This window comes from Macaca fascicularis, chromosome 14 (assembly GCF_037993035.2).
Source record: "Macaca fascicularis isolate 582-1 chromosome 14, T2T-MFA8v1.1".
Lineage (NCBI taxonomy): Eukaryota > Metazoa > Chordata > Mammalia > Primates > Cercopithecidae > Macaca > Macaca fascicularis.
The window spans coordinates 103592510-103615390 of NC_088388.1; the positions used below are offsets into that span (position 1 = coordinate 103592510).

Consider the following 22881-nt stretch of genomic DNA (forward strand, 5'->3'; position numbering starts at 1 on the left):
CAAACGGCTTTCAAAATACCCCAATAGAAATATAAGAACACACACACATATTATTGGTGTAGTTAAAAAGTTGAAAACAAGGGAAAATTTGGAAAGCAACTGTATAAAACGCATGTTTCCTTCAAAGGTGAGATAGACAGCCAACGAACTTTCTCTCAGAAACAGTGGAAACTACAATATTAAAAAAAGTTGAAAATGCCACGCTGGGCTTGATGGCTCATGCCTGTAATCCCAGCACTTTGGGAGGCCGAGGCGGGCGGATTATGAGCTCAGGAGTTTGAGACCAGCCTGGCCAACATAGTGAAACCCCTTCTCTACTAAAAATACAAAAGATGAACTGGGTGCGGTGGCAAGCGCCTGTAATCCCAGCTACTCAGCAGGCTGAGGCAGGAGAATGGCGTGAACCCGGGAGGCGGAGGTTGCAGTGAGCCGAGATCGCGCCACTGCACTCCAGCCTGGGCGACAGTGCGAGACTCCATCTCAAAAAACAACAACAACAAAAATGAAAATCACAATAAAGACATTCGTTTTAGAATTTTATTCATGATGAAATTTTCTTCAAAAATAAAAAAAAAAAAGGCATTTATAAATAAACAAAAATCAGAGAGATTCATCCAGGGAAGACCTCATTAAAAGACATGAAAAGATATTATCAAGCAGGTAAAAAGATAAGAATATTCCCTGCTTCAACAATGTGTTGTGGAATTGAAAATATGTATAGAAATCATGTACACAAAAACGGTAGCACAAAATTCAGTAAATGGAGCTGAAGTTGTAAGGTCCTTGCATTGTCCAGGTAGCCGTATAAGTATTGATTTAAGGTAAAGTCTGAGAAATCAAAAAAGCTATAAAAATCTAGGTTGACCACTAAAAAATCAATTATAAGATCATAGAATAAAATAAATTAAATAATGTTAAAATCTTAAACAATACAAGAATGAGTAAAAAAGTGACAGTGAATAGATGGGATAAAGAGGAAACAGTAGTAGGATAATAGATTTGAAACTGAACAAATCAGTAATTGTATTATATGTATACAAACAGAAAACTCTAGTTAAAGACAAAGTTTTTCAACTTGAAAAAAACTCATCTTGATAGATGACATGTAATAAAATCATTAAAGAAATCTAGTGTAGCTATGTTAATATCATAAAACTTGAACTTAAAGGCAAGGACTAGTAAAAAGATTGATATTTCACCAAAATATTCAATTCACCAAAAATTTTCAATTCACTAAAATTTATAATAATTCTAGATTTGTATGCTGCTAATAACATGTACTCAAAGTACATAAAATAGAAATTAAAATAAAATAAAGCTTTAAAAAAGGTTGAATCATATTAGAATGTAAGTAAATATTAGAACAGGCATAAAATAAGTGATTAAGGATAAGAAAGAATAACAACCCTCACAAAAGCTGACATAGTGGTAGAAGACTGTATCAAAAAATTGAAGAATATATTTTTAAGTATACATGAAACTGTTTCCACAACAGACTGTATCCTGGGCCAGAAAAAAAACTCGTCATATGTCATAGGATTGAAACTATTAAGAGTGTTTTCTTTGTCCAATTTTGCAAGAAAGCAACACAAAAATAATATTTGAAAAGGTTCAAATATTTATAAATTAAACAATAAGCTTCAAAATAAACAAATGAGTCAAAGATACTAAATTATATACCTATGGGATACAGTTAAATCTGTGCTTAGTGAGAAATGTATAGGCTTAAATGATTCTAATTGACAAAAGGAAACATTTTTAAATTAGTAACCTATGTATTCATCTTATGAAGCTAGCAATCCAGCAAAGTAAATGTAAACAAACCAATAAAGAATAATTTAGAGCAGAAGTCAGCAAAATAGACAACAAATGGACAATGGGAAAAATGAATAAAGCCAAAAGTTATTGTTTTGGCAAAGACTAACGTGGTAGATATGAAAATGTTTATTTTCATATGAAAAGTGTGAATTCTCTTCAAAGGTTTTTCTTTTCAGCTGTCAGAAGTGTGGTGAGTAGAAAGCATCCAGCTGTCAGCTCCTTCAAAGTCAGCCTCAGCGGTATAGAGAGCTGTTTGCTTTAGAGCATGGCTTTCCAAGGGAATCTCATATCTGATAGAAGCAGACATATAAAATCTGTCAAATTTCAAGCTGATATGGGTTAACTCTTGGGAAATTATTGCTACAGTGCTGCCTGCCATGTTAGCAAAGGTCTTGGCAGGCAAGCATCATACTGTGGATTTCTAATAAACTATAATCCAAATTGGAACTGGGAATGGTTCAAGCAAGCAGGTAAGAAGGTGGATTGTTTTTGAAGCTGGGTTTTGAATTTGAATCATTCTCCAACTGTCTGGTAGTAAGGATCCCAGCACTGAAGAGAGGTGGAGTACAAATGGGCCTGGCATGAGATGGTGGTCCAGTCATTAACCCTATCACTGGTAGTGAATTAAGAGGGTGTATTAATGTAAGGGAATATGCTGATTAATCCTATGTACTAGGTGTTTGAGATGAATGGAAGAAATGTTATATAGATGACATGCTTGCTTGGCTATAGTTAAATGCCATTGATGTTCCACAGAAAAGTTATGAGGAGCTGAGGAGAGTACTGGACAATTTAAAGTCAGGTGTGAAAGCTTCTTCAGTGACAGGTAGAGAAACCCAAGGACAAAGCTGTAGACTTAATATATAGAGAGATCAACTTCAAAGACAATTAAATGCTCATCAAGACTCTTCTCTCATGTTCAGGTAAGGGCTCCAGTAGGAAAATCCTAGAATGCTGGCATATTAGATGGAGAGGCCTGGGTGTATGCCATGAATCTTTCTGACGTCTCAAAGCCCTACTGAGTCTATACAAATGACATTCCCATTAAGAGCTAGAATGCTCTAATACTCACTTCTTGTGTTGGTTAATAATTCAGAGGCTCTTTCCTGTAAGGCATCATGTGTGCCCCTCAGGATCTGCTCTCACCTGCCATCATGCCCACTGCTGCTATAACTATGTTAAGTTGTAGCATAACTTAGCTGGTTTTATAGTCAAAAGGAGCCACATAAAATAGACATCATATACCAGCAAGTCCCGGGGGAGCATCAATGGGGCTGGATTCTGAGGGTGCTTAATCAAGGAGAAACAGTATAAAATAGGATAGGTAAGAGTTCATTGACTTGTAAATACTCTCCTATGATGTAGAATTTAACATCCAGGCAATGATCCCAGGATATGGGGCAAATTTACTAGTAAAATGTCGACTAAAGGCATGTAAAAAGCAGTGGACTATGCTGAATGAAGTTAAAGGGCCAAAAACTGGAGAAGTAGAAAAGGGAAAGGAATAAAAATGTTCTTGGAAGTGGACATGCAGGAAGTAGATATAGCATGTGTAGTGAGCAGGTCTATCAGATGAGTATGCTTCATGGAAAGGCCCAGAGGGTGTATTATTTATCAGGGCTATGAGGAATAACCTGGTGAGATAGGCACCAGCAACACTAAAACTTTTAGCATTGTCTTTACTCTGTGAACTATGGCTGTTAGTTGGATAAACTAAAATGTGCCTTTCTGATAGCAGTAGGGTTAATAGGAGCCACCTACACGTCAAAAAAAAAAAAAAAATAGACGATAGGTGGTAGAATTACCTACTAAATATAATAGGCTACAATTATCTTATTATACAGCAAGTTATAGTTGAAGTCAAGAGATCTGAACAACAGAGGATTATGAATTAGTAGATATTTATATAGTTATGGAACATGGCATCCCAATAACAAGACAGATAGGTGGGCAACAAGGATATTACTCAGCTTGTACCAGCAAAAGAAATCAAGGATGAATGACAGGAGGTTGAGGGTAGTCACCTCAATAAAAAAAAAATACCTTCATCAATTCTCTAACCTGAGTCTGTTTCCTGTTTTCAAATCATTTGACCAAAAAGAAAATTAGATCCTCCCAAGAGAAAGGAAGCTGCAATAACACAGCAAGTCTATTCCATAGTGACTCTCTCATTCCTTCCCTGAAGGGATCCATAGCTAGTTATTCGAGTTAAACAATAAACTTGGAAAAAGGCATTATTCAAATATTTTTAGGACTACTGGACACAGGTCTTAATTGACATTCATTCCTGGAGACCCAAAGAATAATAACCATGGTCCCCTAGATGAGAGCTGGGTCATATGGGGCCACTAAGGTGTTCAATACATGTATGGGTGGATCAATATTTGTAAAAGTACCTGGTCTACATTAAAAATAAGAATTAACAAGGGCTAGTTAAATCTGTTAGCTGAATACTGCCAAGAAGCATTGTTGAGCAAGATATCAGAGTAATATTTGTTTTAGGAATATAGGATTGGCTTGACTTTTGCAGACATTATTTGCTTTCATAATTAATTTTTAACCTAGGCTAACATTAAAATTAGTTATTATTCCCAAGGGCATAATGAATGCCAGTAAACAATGTCAAGTACAATTTTCTCAGAGCAGAAAATAAAGTAATACTGCAGTTGATTATTCATATGCAGATACTAGCGAGTTAGCTGCCAGACAATGGTGATCAATAATAAAAAGAAATGTTGAGTTCTTCTGTTCTGTGCAGATGACAGCTGCCTATAAGCTGTTGCCAAATCAGCACTCATAGAACATGGATAGAGCCCCAGTCTAATTTCTAAGCCTGGAGATTGGAAAAGTGACCACCTGCCCCTCTGCAATGCAGTGGAATTTTTCAGGACAGGTAAATTTGTCTAAAGCCGTAAACTGTCACAATATTGAGATTGATTTATAAATTTCTCAAATAGTCATATGTTAGAAATGAATAATTTTAATATTATTCTTATGTGACCCTGTCATGTCATAGTCCAGTATAGTTGGTCTAGAGATGCTCTGGAATTATAAACAAATCCAGAGTCAGGTAGCATCCAAAGCTCTCAGGCATTTTAAATTTTACTGCACAATCCTACTCTAACTGCTGTTGCCAGAAAGGGTCCCCATAGGGTTTGATTTAATGTAATACTGATAGCCACAATGCTCTAAAGGCTGATCACAGAGGGAAAATCCAGGAAGTAGCCTAGTTCAAGTAGGTCTCCTTAATTCAGCCAGATTTTGTGTAAAGTTGGACATTATAAATGGTTCTTTGGGACATTTTCTCTTTTAGTTCTGAAATGTTTTTCTTTTGTTCCTGAAAATCAGATCCGATGCTCATTTAAAGAGCTTTGTTATAAATACGCAATCTTTAGAGATTTCAGGGAAAGCGAGTTCATTCTTTTAATATACTTTTGTGGGTAAATTTTGGAGAGCAATGAAAATAATTTCATTCTCAAAGTGTACTGAAAATTTATACAATAACATATTTTGATCTGGGGAAGAAAAATAATTTCAATTAAAATTATAAAAATAATACAATTTGAGCACTGAAAAATAGTTTCTTGTTAATGAATATTTAAAGACCATAATATTCCTTGAAATATTTTTATTTATAAGTTAACCCAAAGGGATATTTTAGTTATAATAATGTTAGACTTGCTCAAAAATTAATTTAAATATCAAAGTACATTTTATTAAAGTACTTGTAAATTAATCAATATACCTATGAGTAAGTAATCAGACAATTTTCATCTCAAACTGAAAACCTCAGAATTTACCTCTGCTAGCTTCTGTTACCTTCTAGCATTCTCTAGGCAGTAGTGATCATGCTTTGCGATATGGTAACTGTCCTCTCCCCACAATTTCATTGAAGAAAATTCTAAGACTGTTCTGATTCACTAAGAAATCAATTCCCTCTCTCTGTCTCTTCTACTTGAAACTGTGGTCAAATCACTGTGTTAAAATTCTAGATTCACACTTTGGAGGCCGAGGTGGACAGATCACTTAAGCTCAGGAGTTCGAGACCAGTCCAGTCAACATGGTGAAACCCTATCTCTACTAAAAATAAAAAAAATTAGCCAAGTATGGTCACTCACACCTGTAATCCCAGCTACTCAGGAGGCTGAGGTAGGAGAATCTCTAGAACCCGGAAGGCAGAGATTGCAGTGAGCCAAGATTGTGCCGCTGCACTCCAGCCTGGGTGACAGAGTGAGACTTCATCTCAGGAAAAAAAAAAATCCAGATTCACTTTGTTAAGCAAAGTTTATTGGGGGCCATTGTTTTGGACTAGCCTCCTACATGAGGCTCCAGTAAACCATGAAGGAGTCATCTGTGCTAAGGGCCACATGGTCAAACTAAACTTTCGAAAGAGCCAGTTTTCAGAAAAGAAAAGAAAAAAAGCAAAAACTTAAAAACAAACAAGATACTAGCAAACTGGGAAACTGGAGAAGGTTGATAAGGAAGACTTCTCTGGTTTATTTTTTTTGTTTTGTTTTTGTTTTGTGTGTGTGTGTTTTTTTGGGTTTTTTTTTTTTGAGACAGAGTTTTGCTGTTGTTGCCCAGGCTGGCGTACAATGGCGCCATCTCAGTTCGCCGCAACCTCCATCTCCTGGGTTCAAGCAATGCTCCTGCCTCAGCCTCCTGAGTAGCCGGGATTACAGACACGCACCACCACACCGAGCTAATTTTTTGTATTTTTAGGAAAGACAGGGTTTCACCATGTTAGTCAGGCTGGTCTCGAACTCCCGACCTCAGGTGATCCACCCGCCTCGGCCTCCAAAATTACTAGGATTACAGACATGAGCCACCATGCTCAGCCTAAGACTTCTCTGTTTTAATCCTATAAAGTAGTTTTGAAATGACCAATCTTTTTGTTTTGTTTTGTTTTCTATGTTTTCTTTCTTTGGTTCTATCCTGCCCATAAAGCCAACCTCTTTTGCTTAACTCATCAGAACATTCATTCTGCTTTATACAATGAAAGTTTGCCAATTCTAGAATTGCAATAAAATCCAACTTGAAATTTAATCTAAATTTATTGTAATTTTCTCTTTTAACAATTCCTAGGGAAACTCTGCGATTATGAGAGCTAGAGACTATTTTAGAGGTGACCTAATCTAATAATTTCCAATTGTTTGATTTCTCAAAGTTTGTCTTTTTTTTTTTTTTTTTTTTTTTTTTTTGAGATAGGGCCTCGCTCTATGACCTAGCATTGAGTTCAGTGGTGCAATATTGGCTCACTGCAGCCTTGAACCCCAGAGCTCAAGCAATCCTCCCACCTTGGTCTCCCTAGTAGCTGAGACCGCTTGTGTATGTCGCCATATGTGGATAATTTTTATTTTTTGTAGAGACGAAGTCTCACTATGTTCCCCAGGCTGGTGTTGAACTCCTGAGCTCAATTAATCCTCCCGCTTTGGCCTCCCCGAAGTGCTAGGATTACAGGTGTGAGTCACTGTGACTGGTCTCAAGGTTTGTCTTTAAAAAATAAAAAATAAAATCTTTACAAGCAATGAGGAACTACATGATCTTGCCTTCAAAACCTCCTATGACTCATCCTCAAATAGATTTTCTAGGAAGCCCTCAAATAGATTTTCTAGGAAGCCACCCAGACAGCTAGAATTCATGACACTTTATGTTAAAATATATAAAAACAAGTTCACAAATGTTGGATTCATTGACTTTTCAGAATTCACTAAACTCTCAGGTATTATGGCTTTTTTAAAAAAAAGAACCAGAACTTGTGAGTACTTCAGTAGACTTCATTTATTTTCAAATGGTTCCTTCAGTTGGACAACAATGTGAGTAAACCACCCCTTTTCTCCCCAGTGAACCACTGCTGCTAAGACTCTCACTGTTGAAGTTTTGTACTTGTTTACTATTTAACCCACACCACGCAGTTCTCTTCCTCATTATAATGTGATTATTTCACAGTGGTGTCATGTTTCCATAGTGATGCAAGATTGAGTCTGCACAGCAGTGTCATAAGTAGAACATTCTACCGTCTTTACATCAAGTTAAATATGAGTATAAATGGGGATTGCCACAATTCTGAAAGTGAGTAAGGCACCTGATTCTGTCTTTAATGCAATCCTTATCACTTAATGTGTTCTTACGTATTAAAGAATATGTGGCCAGTAGAGAGAAGCATAGGATAAATGTCATGGTACCTGCAATTTTTTTTTTATTCAAATTTACTTTCATTAATGAAAAATTTTTACATCCACTTACCACATTTATAAAATGTTTCACATATATTGCCCATCTTCTTTAGAAAAAAGTCATTAAATCTCTAAACTAAATCAGATCTTCCTATCATATGCTAATAACATATCCTATAATTTTCCTTCTTAGCAATTATCATATTTTATAATTACATAATGGTGTGATTGCTTGATGAATGCCTGTCTTCTATATTAGACTCTAAATTGCAGTATAGCAATTATTAGTTTTCGTGAGCATCATGACTATCCTTAGCACCTACAGTGCTTGGCACACAGCAAATAATAGGCATTTGTAGAATAATTATATTTAAAAATAAATTATTTTCTTATATGAGCACCTGCGAGTTGATAACAAAACTCTTCACAAAAAGTCACAGCCAGGCTTCAGAGTTCTCAGCACAACCTTCCAGAGTCACTGCCAATTAAAATGGTCAGACATATTAAAACTTGTTTTTCGTTCTTGACCTTACTACTTATCTAGAATACCATTTCTTAAAATTCCTTCCTGATAATAGTCACCTTCAGGGCTTATTAGAACAAACATATTTTCAGGATCCTCCCCTAGAGATTCTGATTCAGTGAATTTGAGATGAGACCCAGGGATCTTTTAACAAGCATCCTAGGTAATTTGTATTATCAGTAGAATTGGAAAACACTGATATAGTCATGCTTAACAAATTTGTCTGAACATAAGATTCAATTAAAAGAAAAAAATACCTAACCATACCCAGGACTTCTAAATTAGAATGTATAGAGGAATTGGGAATCTGGATGTTTAACAAACACCATGTGATTCTGTTGATTAAATGTGAGAGACTTAACTATCTGTTACTTAACTGTATGTAACTTCTGTTTTGTGAGCTTAGATATAGCTTTTTTTAAAAGAGTAGGACAAAGTTAAATTTTTGAAATAAGAAAAAATATGTTTTGCATGAATATGATAAGTTGAACACATGCATTATCTCAATCTTTATCCTTTAGTCCAATTAAAATCTTATAAAATTGATTTTAAAACTCACAAGGGTAAGAACAACAAGGGAAAACATGGCAGTTGAATCCAGAAATCACAACTTTAAATGTACATGAATAGTAAGAATGATTTGGGTTTCAGCTTTCACACCTTTGCTAAGTGCTTGTGGGAGAAAACCACAAGAATCAAGTTAACTGGGTCCACAGATTCCCAATGAATCTCATTAATTGGAGGCTCAAGTACATGATTTTCTATGCACTGAATATGGGAAAGAAGTGTAGAACCGTAAACAAACAAACAACAAACCAGCACCACCAATATCACCACCACCACCACCAACAACAACAACAAACCAGGAGGAAGAGTTTCAAATGCGACTATGAAATAGCTGTACCTTCAAAACTTCTGGCTCACTGCCCCTTCCCATTCTAACAGAAGGCAGCAGATTTTACTGCCAGGAGAGTTTAGAAAACCAAATGCAGTGGAATGCAATAGAGAAAACAAAACAGGTAAACTAAACAGAAATTTACAGGCAAGAATGAAAGAAAAAAAAGCAGAAATAATTAAGGTCAGTCATCTCATCAATGAGCCACTGCACTAGCTCTGAAATCCCACCTTTTAGATTTCTTGTACAATCAAAATCACTAAATGTCTTTGATGCTTAGTCTACTATTTTCTTTCTTTTATGAACTCCCAGAAACACTCTCTACCAGGCTTTTAGTACCCTATGCAGGTAAGTAAATGGCTGTTATCTTTATAAATCAGATTGATAGAAAGGACAGAGATAATGTCAAGTGGATATTTCTTTAAAAAAGAAAAATAAATATATGAAAACAACTGTAACCTATACCCACTGACTATACCAAATAGTCAACACACTAGTGAAAGAATCTGTCAACCACACATGCAAGAAGAAACAGACTATCTGAATGGGCCTATGTTCATTAAAGAAATTGAATCAACAATTAATAACCTTCCAAGATACCAGCCCATATATATTCATTGGCGAATTCTACCAAACACTGAAGGAAGAAACAATACCAATTCTCTACAAACTTTTTGAGAAGATAAAAGCATAAGGAATACTTTCGACTTTCATTCTATGAGGACAGCATCACCCTAAAACCTAAATTAGACAGTGACATTACAAGACAAGGAAACTACAGGTCAATATCGCTCATAAACATAGATGCAAAAATACTCAAAAAAATGTTAGCAAATTGAATTTTTTTAAGTACAAAAAGGATAATATACATGACCAGAGGAATTTACCCCAAGTGTGCAAGGCTGGTTCAACAGTCAAAAATCAATTAATGTTATCCATTACAATAAGATAAAGAATTTAAATCTCATGATCATATTAATATATGCTGAAAAAGCATTTGATGAAATTCAATACTCATTCATGATAAAAAAAAAAAAAACCTCAGTAAACTTAGAAACTTCCTCAAATTGATAAGAATAGCTGCAAAAAAAATCTATAGCTAACATACTTAATAGTGCAAAGCTAGATTTTCCACAAGATGAGGAACAAGGCAGGATATCTCCTGTCATGATTACTTTTCAAAATCATATTGGAAGTTGTAACTAATGCAATAAGACCAAAAAAAAAAAAAAAAAAAAAGGCGATGGGAGGGGGTAGAGGGGTGCAGGGCACGATAGCTCATTCCTGTAATCCCAGCACTTTGAGAGGCTGAGGCAGGCAGATTGCTTGAGTCCAGGAGTTTGAGACTAGCCTGGGCAACGTGATGAAATCCCATCTCTACAAAAAAGCACAAAAACTTGCCAGGCATGGTGATATGTGCCTGTAGTTCCAGCTACTTGGGAAGCTGAGGCAAGAGGATCACTCGAGCCCGGGAGGTCAAGGCTGCAGTGAGCTGCAATCACATCACTACCACCTGAGTGACCAAGCAAGACCCCGTCTTAAAAAAAAAATACACACACACAGCAACAACAACAACAAAAAAAGAAAAAAATGCTATACTGATTGGTAAGGAATAAATAAAACTGTTTTTGTTCACAGATGATATGATTCGATATGATTGTTTATGTAGAATATCTTGAAATTCTTGAAAGTCAATTTTTGAAAGACTCGACAAGAAGAAACACCTTCTAAAACTAATAAGAAATGATAGCAAGGTTGTAAGATATAAGATACAAGATTAATACACAAAAAGCCAATTCACATTCCTTTATGCCAGCAATGAACAAGTAGAATTTGAAATTAAAAACACAATGCCATTTCCACTGGCACCCACAAAAGGAAATACTTATGCATAAATCTGACAAAATATGTACGATATCTGTATCAGAAAAACTGTGCTGAGGTATAGCAAACAGTATAACAAAACAAATGGAGAGATATTCCATATTCATGAATAGCACCCACAAAAGGAGATACTTATGCATAAATCTGACAAAATATGTACTATATCTACATCAGAAAAACTGTGTTTAGGTATAGAAAACAGTATAATGAAACAAATGGAGAGATTCTCCATATTCATGAATAGCAAGACAATATTATCAAGATGTCAGTTCTCAATTTGATTTATTGATTGAATGCACTCCCAATTAAAATCTTAGATAGTTGTTCTGTTGATATCAACAAACTTATTCTAAAATTTGTATAAAGCAAAAGACTCACAATAGCCAGCACAATATTGAAGAAGAACAAAGTTGGAGGACTGATACTACCCAACTTCAGGGCTTACTATAAAGCTATATTAATCAAGACTGTGTGGTACTGATGAAGGGATAGACAAATAGATAAATGGAATACAACAGAGAACCCATAAATAGACCCACATAAGTATAGTCAACTGATCTTTGACAAAAGAGCAAAGTCAATACAAAGGAGAAAACATAGTCTTTTCAACAAGTGGCACTGGAACAACTGGACATTCACATGCAAAAAATGAATCTGGACATAGACCTCACACTCTTCACAAAAACTAACTGAAAATGGACACAAACCTAAAGGTAAAACATAAAGCTATAAAACCACTAGAAGATAACAGAAAGAAAATCTAGATTACCTTGGGTTTGGCTATAATTTCTTTAGATATAACACCAAAGCCATGATAATTGAAAGAAGGTATTAATAAGCTGAACTTTATTATAACTAAAATTTTCTGGTCTGTGAAAGACACCGTTAAGAGAATAAAAAGACAAGACTGGGGCAGAATAGTTGCAAAAGACATATCTGATAAGACTTTTATCCAAAATATACAAATAACTCTTAAAAACGATATTAACAGATACTTCACCAAAGAAGATACACAAATGGCAAATAAGCACATGAAAAGATACGCCAGGAGTCCTGGCATGTGGCTTATACCTATAATCACAGCATTTTGGGAAGCTGGGGTGGGTGGACTACTGAAGGCCAGGAGTTCAAGACTAGACTGGGCAACAAAGCAAGACCCTGTCTCTACCAATAAATAAATAGATAAGCCAGACATCAAGTGGCATGTGCTTGTAGTTCCAGCTGCTTGAAAGGTTGAGGTAGGAGGATGACTTGAAACCAGGAGTTAGAGGCTGCAGTGAGTTACCAGTGCACTCCAGCCTGGGTGACCGGGTGAGACCCTATATCAAAAAAAAAAAAAAAAAAAAGAAAAGATACTTCACATCCACATCATACGTCATCAGGGAAATGCAAATTAAAATGCTAGGGAGATACCATTACTTACCTGTTAAAGTGGCCAAAATTTGGAACACTGTGAATACCAAATACAGATGGTTTCCTACTTACAATGTTTCGACTTAAGATTTATTTTTTTTTCACTTTATGATGTTGTGAAAGTGATACACATTCAGTACGTTCCTCAATTTATGATGGGATCATGTCTGGACAAATCCATGGTAAGTTGAAAGTACTCTCAGTCAAAAACACACATTCGACTTATATTTTCAACTTACCATAGGTTTGTCCAGACATAGCTCTATTGTAAGTCAAGGAGCATCCCCACGGATCAGAGAAACAGGAACTCTTCATTCATTGCTGGTGGGAATGCAAAATGGTACTGCCTCTTTGGGAGACAGTTTGACAGTCTCTTACAAATCTAAACATATTGTTACCATGTGAACCAGCACTTGTGTTCCTTGGTATTTACCTGAAGAAAATGAAAACATACATCCATTGAAAAACCTGCACATAGATTCGTATGGCAGTTTTATCCATAATTTCCTGAAACTGGAATCAATCAAGACATCAGTAGGTTAATAAACCGTGTTACATCTAGACAATGGAATAGTCAGTGCTGAAAAGGAATGAGCTATCAATCCATAAAAAGGCATGGAGAAAAATCAAATGAATATTACTAAGTGAAAAAAGCTAAGCTTAAAAGGTTACATATTGTATGATTCCAACTATATAACATTCTAGAAAAGGCAAAACTATGGAGACGGTAAAATGATTAGTGTTTTCCAGGGGTGAGGAAGAAGGAAGGGATGAATAATCAAAGCAGACAGGATTTTTTTAGGGTGGTGAAAATTCTCTCTATGATGCTATAATGATGGATGCATTATTATACATTTGTCCAAACACATGGAAACAGTATAACAAGTAATGTCCAGAATCTACAAAGAACTCAGACAAATAGGCGAGAAGAAAACAAACAATCCTATCAATGCATATGGAAAAATGCTCAACATCAGTATCAGGAAATGCAAATTCAAAACCACAATGCGATACCACCTCACTTCGGCAAGAATGACCATAATAAAAAAATCAAAAATAATCAATGTTGTCATGGATGCAGTGAGGAGGGATCACTTTTACACAGTTGATGGAAGTGTAAACTAGTACAACTACTATGGAAAACAGTGTGGAGATTCCTTAAAGAACTAAAAATAGATCTACCATTGATCCAGCAATCACACGACTAGGTATCTACTCAGAAAAAAAGAGGTAATTTTACACAAAAAAAGATACTTACACATGCACGTTTATAGCAGCACAATTTGCAATTGCAAAAACAGGGAACCAGTCCAAATGCCCATCAAAGAGTGGATAAATAAAATGTTGTATGTATGTATGTGTGTATATATATACCATGGGATACTACTGAACCATAAAAAGGAACAAAATAATGGCACTCACAGCAACCTGGATGGAATTGTAGGCTATTATTCTAAGTGAAGTAACTCAGGAATGGAAAACCAAACATCAAATGTTCTCACTCATATGTGGGAGCTAAGCTATGAGGAAGCAAAGGCATAAGAATGATACATTGGGCTTTGGGGACTCAGGTGAAAGGGTGGGGCGTGGCCAGGAATAAGACTATACATTGAGTACAGTGTACACCATTCGGGTGATGGGTGCACCAAAATCTCAGAAATCATGGCTAAAGTACTTATTCATGTAACCAAACACCACCTGTTCCTCAAAAACCTATTGAAATAAAAAAATAAAAAAATGTAATAAAAACACAAGGTAGAACATGGCATGTAGATTAGTAGTGACATAAGAGATACGACTTTCATATTGTGTGGAAATTAGGCACAGCTTTGTGAGAGAAAAAATAGTGATCTACTTTTCTTTCTTAGCACCTTAAAACTTCTGTCTCCAAAGGCTTCAACAAGCAACTTTCTCTTTCTCATAAGAAAGTACAGGGATGTTATTCTAGATGAGTTCTCTGAGAATTGTTTTCCTTTCCTTAGACAAAAAAGAACTTTCAAACAGGGCTAGAACACACAAAGCATGGCTACATTGGTTCAGTACCTCTCAGGTTGGCATATGCATATCTAAAAACTAAGACTCGTGGGTGGAAACAAATGGCCTATGTTCTTCTCAGGGTAGAGCACATACCTACAACCATGTAATATATTTTACATAACACGGGAATCCTCATAAGGATATGAAAACCAAAATAAACAGTTAAACTTGGGTATGAAATTGACTCTTGAACAAGTTTGAATTGTGCAGATCCACTTAGACATGGAAATTTTTTCAACCAACGTATTAAAAAACTTTTTAGAGATTTGCAAGAATTTGGAAAACTCCCAGATGAACTGCATAGTCTAGAAATGTCAAAACAAAAGAAAAGCTATGTCAAAAATGAAAAAAATCATACGTAGATACTAGTATATTTCATCAATTCTCACAAAATGTACACAAATCTATTGCAAAAAGTAAAACTTACCAAAACTTATGCTCACACTTACAGACCATATGTAGCACAGCTGTATGTAGTAGAGAGAAATGTAAACAAACATAAAAATGTGATATTAAATTATAACTGCATAAATTATGTGTAGTACATATTGTACTACTGCAATATTTTTGCAGTCAACTCCTCTTATTAATAAGTGTTGCATGTATCTGCTTAAAATGCTAGGTGAGGTGAATCATCTTCCAGTGAGCAGTTGATCTCTCCAGTAAATTGCATATTGCAGTACAAAGTGATGTTTTGCAGTTCTCGTGTATTTTTCATCTTGTTTAGTGCAATACCTTGAATCTTTAATAACGGAACCATGCAAAGTGCCACTAGCGCTACTAGTGCTGCTGGAGGTGCCCCTAAGAAGTGGAGAAAAGTCATAGAATTTTAAGCAAAAGTTGAATTGCTTGACATGTGCTCTAGATAGAGGTCTGCAGCTGCCTTTGTTCATCATTTCAGACAGACGATTCATCTTGTAAACACATGAGGTAAACTCACAGCATAAGCAAATACAGTACTATAAATGTATTTTCTTATGATTTTCTTAACAATATTTTGTGTTTTCTAGCTTACTGGATTGTAATAATACATTGTATTATACATTAACACACAAAATACATGTTCATCAACTATCTGTATTATCGACAAGGCTTCTTCTGGTCAACAGTAGGCTATTAGTAGTTAAGTTGGGGGGAGTCAAAGGTTATATGCTGTTTTCCTATTGTGTAGTGAGTTAGTGCTCATAGCACCCCCATGTTGTTCAAGGGTCAACTGTATTTTATACTAGGTTTGATGAAAAGTGGATATACTGGACAAAGGGGGTGTGATCTAATAATAATAAACTGGGGGAAACTTAGTAAGACGTGTTTATTCAGATACTTCTCTGTGACTGTTCATCTTCAGAGAGAAAGATGTTTCTTTCCTCAAGGTACAGGGAGAGCAGCTCTCACATGAAGGTCTCATGACCTGTTTAAGAGAAGAAGGTGAGGGTTGGGTAAGTTCAGAGTCACATGTCTGCTTCTGTGCTTTTCTTCAATATGTCAAGGTGCCGTATTTGAGACAGTGTTTCCTGAATCTCATTATAAGTCCTTTTGCATATCATTAGTTCATTCATTTTTCTTTCTGAGCAGTAATTCATTATGCTGAAATTTGTTGACACATTCATCTATTGATGGAAATTTGGGTTGTTTCCAGGTATTGTGGATTACATATAATGTTGCTATGAACAACCTTGTCTATGGACATGTTTTTGCTTATCTTCTATAAATACCTATGAATGAAATAAATGGCTTCATATCTTTCACAACACTTGGTGGGGTCAGTTTTGTTTTATTGTAAACATTCTACTAGATGTGTAGAGATATCTCATTCTAAATTTAGTTTCAGTTTCCCTAATGATTAATAATTTCAGCATACTTGTATGTGTTTAGTTGGCATTCATATCATTTTTAAAGAGTCAGTTCAAAATTTTGCCCTTAATTTAATACGTTTTTTGTTTGTTTCTTATTTTGAAAGTTCTTTATATATTCAACATACAAATCATTTACTAACGATGTGAATTGCAAATATTTCCTTCTGGTCTGTGGCTTTCCTTTTCATTCTCTTAGCGGTGTCTTTTGATCAACAAACATACTTAATTTTGATGACATATAATTTATTAATCTTTTTCTCATATATATATGTGGCTTTAGTGACTTTATATAAGAAATCTTTGCCTAATTCAAGATAACTGTTATCTTCTAGGAATTTTAATAGTTTTAAGTTTTTTGTACATGATGCAAGGTATAAAGTTCTTTTATTTTTTTGCATGTGAATATTCAATTGATCCAGCATCATTTTTATAAAAGACTATTCTATCTTCACTGAATTGTTTTTGTACTTTTGTTGAAAATCAATTTCTGGATTCTTCAATCTGTTCCATTTATCTATTTGTCTATCTTGATGCCAATATCATACTTTCTTGATTAATGCAGCTTTTATAGTATGCATTGAAGTCAGCTTGTGTAAGTCATTCAACTGTGTTCTTTTTCAAAGTTATTTGAGCTATTCTAAGTTCTCTGAATTTCCATATGAATATTAGAATTACATTGCCAACCTCTATAAAACAAACTGCTGGGATTTGACTGAAATCAGATTGAATATGGATCAATTTGTGAATTGCTATTTTAACAATATTGAGTCTTCTCATCTATAAATACGGACTGCTTCCCTATTTATTTTTATCTCATTTAATTTCTCTCATTAATGCTTTATATTGTTTACATTTTTCATTACATTTATCAGTAGGCATTTTTATGTATATTATTACAAATACTATTCACATTGTTTATTGTTAGTATATAGAAATAGAATTTATTTATTGTATATAAAGTTTGCACCTTGCAAACTTGCAAAGCTCACTTATTATTTCTAATAGTTTTTTTGTAGATGTCAGTTGATTTTCTACGTAGATGATCATATCTGGAAATAAAATGTTTGATTGTTTCCCGGCTGGGTGCAGTGACTCAAGCCTGTAATCCCAACACTTTGGGAGCTCGAGGTGGGCAGATCATTGGAAGTCAAGAGTTCAAGACCAGCCTGTTAAACATGGTGAAACCCCATCTCTACTAAAAATACAAAAATTTGCAGCATGTGATAGTACATGCCTGTAATCCCAGCTACTCAGGATGCTGAGGCAGGAGAATTGCTTGAACTCGGAGGCGGGGGTTGCAGTGAGCCCAGATCGCACCACTGCACTCCAGCCTGGGTGACAGAGTTAGACTTTGTCTTAACAAAAAAAAAAATAAATCAAAACCACAATGAGATACCATCTCACGCCAGTTAGAATGGTGATCATTAAAAAGTCAGGAAACAACAGATGCTGGAGAGGATGTGGAGAAATAGGAACACTTTTACACTGTTGGTGTGAGTGTAAATTAGTTCAACCATTGTGGAAGACAGTGTGGCAATTCCTCAAGGATCTAGAACCAGAAATATCATTTGACCCAGCAGTCCTATTACTGGGATATACCCAAAGGATTATAAATCATTCTACTATAAAGACAAATGCACACATATGTTTATTGCCGGACTCTTCACTATAGCAAAGACTCGCAACCAACCCAAATGCCTATCAATGATAGACTGGATAAAGAAAATGTGGCACATAGATACCATGGAATACTACACAGCCATAAAATAGGATGAGTCCATGTCCTCTGCAGGGACATGGATGAAGCTGGAAACCATCATTTTCAGCAAACTATCATAGGAACAGAAAACCAAACACCACATGTTCTCACCCATAAGTGAGAGTTGAACAATGAGAACACATGGACACAGGGAGGGGAACATCATACACCAGGGCCTGTCTGTGGGTGGGGGGCTAGGGGAAGGATAGCATTAGGAGAAATACCTAATGTAGATGACTGTTGATGGGTGCAGCAAACCACCATAGCATGGTATACCTGTGTAACAAACCTTCACGTTCTGTACATCTATCCCAGAACGTAAATTATAATAATAATAATAAATTACTTGTTTTCCAATCTGAATGTATTTTATTTATTTTTCTTGCCTTAGTGCACTAACTAGATCCTCCTGTACAATGTTGAAAAAAGGGAATGAAATTTTCTTGTTCCTTACCTTAGGAGAAAAGCATTTAATCCTTAACACAAATATGATATTATATGTAGGTTTTTGTAGATTTTCTTTATCAAGTTCCTGTCTTTTTCTCATGTGCCGAGAGTTTTTTCAGAAATAGATGTTCAATCTGATTGTCTTAGTTTTTTCCTGCATCTACTTAGATTACTGTATGTTTTTTCTTTTTAATCTGTTAACATGGTAAATTATATTGATAAATTTCAAATGTGAAACCACTTTTGCATTTTCTGGGTTAATACATATTTGGTAATGACATGTTATGCTTTTTACATATTTTTGGATTCTGTGTTTTTTTACATTTAGTTAGGAATTATTATATCTTATGTTCATGCAAAATATCGATTTCTGATTTTATTTTATTTTATTTATTTTTGAGACGAAGTTTCACTCTTGTCGCCCATGCTGGAGTGCAATGGTGCGATCTCGGCTCACTGCAACCTCCGCCTCCTGGGTTCAAGTGATTCTTCCGTCTCAGCCTCTGGAGTAGCTGGGATTAAAAGCGCGTGCCACCACGCCTGGCTAATTTTTGTATTTTTAGTGGAGATGAGATTTCACCATGTTGGCCAAGATGTTCTTGATCTCCTGACCTTGTGATCCGCCCGCCTCGGCCTCCCAAAGTGCTGGGATTACAGGCGTGAGCCACTGTGTCCAGCCGGTTTTCTTTTCTTATAATGCTTTTTTTGTTTGTTTGTTTTGGTGTCAGAGTAATGCTAGCATCATTAACTGATTAGGAAAGTATTCCGTACTTTTCAATTTTTGGAAGAGTTTGTATAGAATTAGCGTAACTTTTTCTATCAGTTATTGACAGCGGGATATTGAAACTTTCAACTGTTTTTTGGATATGTCTCTTTCTCCTTGCAGCTTTATCTATTTTTGTTTCATGTAATTTGAAGCTCTGTTACTACTTGCATAAATATTTGGCAATATTATATCCTCTTGATGAATTGACCCTTCTGGATGGTGAAGAAAAATAAAATATTCTTGGCTTAACCTGAGCTCCAAGAATTGTTCCCTTTGGTCCTTCCAGAGGTTCATTCTTCAGTTTTGAGTAGACTTCACCCACACATGTGCAGATAAGTTCTCTCCTGAAACACTCGAGAAAGACCCGATAGATATTGCCAGAGTTTTCTCCCTGTGCAGCTGTCCCTTCTCTCATGCTCTGTGAACCCTAGCTGCTTTTGTCTGGGAACTCTCAGCTGTCTCCTCAACTCTACAAGAATGCGAGACTCTGCCTGTGTTTCTTCTGGCTCACCTAGGTCTAGGAGATTTAACCAATTATTTAATCTTTCATCTAAAACAAAACATACTAATTTGTACAAATACCTTTAATTCTGCGTGAAATTATTCTTATATTATTTTTTTATAATATATGTTATATCTTTTATATTATAATGTTATTATATAATATATAAGGACAGAAAAAATTAAAAGAAAGAATAACAGAAGAAACATATCGATAACACTTGAATTAATTCACCATTCCAGTGTCAGGAAAACAGTTTTTGCGAACATTTAAAAAATCGATTTATCCTGACAATTTGATGTCTTGTGATGATTTTACGAGAAGAATCAAATATAAATAATCATGTTGTAAAAGATTGATATACGTGCATCTGCTTTAAATGGAACAAAGCTAAAGAACATTTTGTTCTTGTTACTGCTTCTCAATAAGTTTGGTAGTTCAGTTTAACTCAGATAAGCTTTCCAAATGTCTAGCACCTTGTTCAAGCTCATACCAAAGATGTTCAAATGCCTTGGCACCCTCCTATTATTCCTTCTCTCTCTCCTCATAACCTTTTATCTTCTCATTTTCCATTTAACCATTCCTGGACCTCACTCTCATCTTGCAACATCTAATAAGCCTTTACTAAGGACTGAATATGTGAGGGCCAGATTTCTGAACTGGACTTTTCTCTCTGTAGATTTTTTCGATAACGTTTTCACAATGCCCTAGTTTCACTGAGTCAGTAAAACTCCCAGATGTTTCCATTCTTAATGTATCTCTCTTGTATCCCTCACCTCTGTCATAATTTTAGAGACCCTCTTGACATTTAAAAAATTTGGAAACAACAGTTTCTTATTTCTGCCTAAGAAGACTTCAAAATAAGGTATTTCTGTAAAGATTTGGATGGACACATACAGACATTTATTCCAAATTAAATCAATGGTCTTCTTCAAATTGAGTTTCAAGCTGTAAACTTCAAAGGATAAGTTCTGCTTGACTAACTGTAACACCAAACCAATTCTTTTATAAAAACAATTAAATTTTCATGTACATAAAATTTCATATCCTGAAAGAATAGAAATAAGTTCTATATTCACAATAAGTTTTCTATGTATAGTCCTCAATCACAGTGCCTATGAACCACCATCCTGGGAGATAAACTTTTCTTGAGATCTTAAAGCAAATGAAGACAAGTAACCAGCGTGGCACAAATGCTTCTCTGCTACTATGTGGATTGTTTTATAGACACTGATTATATATTAAAATACTAATTTTATCCATTTATGCTCATCAAAAAAGAAATATATGGTCCACATACTTAAATTTAACTTCTGTCTTAGAGGCAATGAACTAAGTACAATCACAAGCAATAGACAAACATCATAACTTTAATTTTTGGCTGTAAAAATGGAACAAAAACAGTAATTGTATTCATCATCACTTGATCAAGTCTGGAAAATGTTACTCTTATTCTAGGAAGAATGCAGGCAAGCTCTAAAGAGTTGATGTGGCAAGAAAGACACTGATATTTGTTCTGGGAAAAAAAATACCTTGGCTCTGAACAAAAAAGAATCTTGCTGAAAATATATACTTAGGAGCCTAGTTCTCCTATTGTTAGAGCTCTTTTAGGACATTTTATGATATTTTTCTACAAGCACAGGACTGGGGCTATTTAGCTTGGTTTCTATTATGCCTTTCTTGGCATCATGTAGGATAACTAGCACATCTTATAGGACACCAGTGAAAGACAAAATAGAGAACACAAAAATCATATGGCATTCTTCAAACTGTTCTATGTGAAAAAGAAAAACTATCTTAGACGATTCAAATCCCTAGACGAATATGTCAAAATAAGAGTACTGAGAGAAAGGGGTTATTTCAAGGATGTCCCACATATAGACAACATAGTGCATTGTGACATCATTATATAAATATTAATAGTGCCAAAATACTAATCCCTTGATCGGGGAGGAAATGTTCTAAGTTCACTTACCTCTTGCAGCACTTTCCTACATAGTACTGTAGACACAACCCATTGGCATCCTGGAGATGGCATTCTGAAGAGAAAGCAGGATCTCAACTCCTCTCAAGGTGTTCCTCCCTCCCTTGAAGGTCAGGATGTCTTATGCTGGCACATCCTTTGGTGGGTCAGTAGATGGCAGTGTGTCTGAATCTAGTATGTATGGTAGGGGAAAGCTTTTTAGCATTTCCCAAGAAAATGATGGTTTTGAAAGCTGTGAGGCAGCATGGGGCCTAGTGCATGGGCCAGGAGACTTGATCTTTATTTCTGGCTCAACTTCTGAATAAATTTACTTGAATAAATGGACACCAGCCACTTAACGTTTGTGTTCCTTGCTTTCTTGAACTTGAAATTAGACAAAATACTCTGTCTCTTCCCATCTCCCTCACAAGGACACTGTGAGTTTAATCAGACTTCAGATTCATTTCCGTTCTTTGAAGAAAAGACTCGTTATGAATTTGCTATGCTATTTATAATGTCAGTGGCAAAACTGATCTGGGTTGTTCTTCTGGGACTTGAAGTAAATAAACATAGAGGCAATTGGCAAGAAGGATCTTCTGTATTTCTGTGCCATAAAATGTTGGTGTATTTTGGTTTTAAGTAGCAGCACTGGATCTCAGGATGCAAATTTATTCTTGTTACTTGGAATAAAATAACTTCCTCCATTCCATGGAACTTGACAATTATGGAAGGTAGCCAATAGGCCTCTGGCACCTTCCCAATTTAAATTTCAACTGTTCACTGCAAACACAGATTCAATCAGATACAATAATTTTCACTTTTGCCTGCTATTAAACATAAGAATT

At 35.4% G+C, this 22881-nt stretch overlaps 2 long non-coding RNA genes across 2 annotated transcripts in view; one reads left to right on the forward strand and one right to left on the reverse strand.

Moving 5' to 3' along the window:
- The window catches only part of LOC135967111 (uncharacterized), a 483062-nt gene that overhangs the window by 220141 nt on the left and 240040 nt on the right, over positions 1-22881 (forward strand). The gene's annotated exons all lie outside the window — the stretch shown is intronic.
- Positions 12116-22230, reverse strand: LOC135967110 (uncharacterized). Its single transcript, XR_010580977.2, has 4 exons — positions 22049-22230; positions 14565-16154; positions 12949-13142; positions 12116-12615 (listed from the first exon to the last, which is right to left on the reverse strand). It is a non-coding gene; the product is annotated as an uncharacterized lncRNA (long non-coding RNA).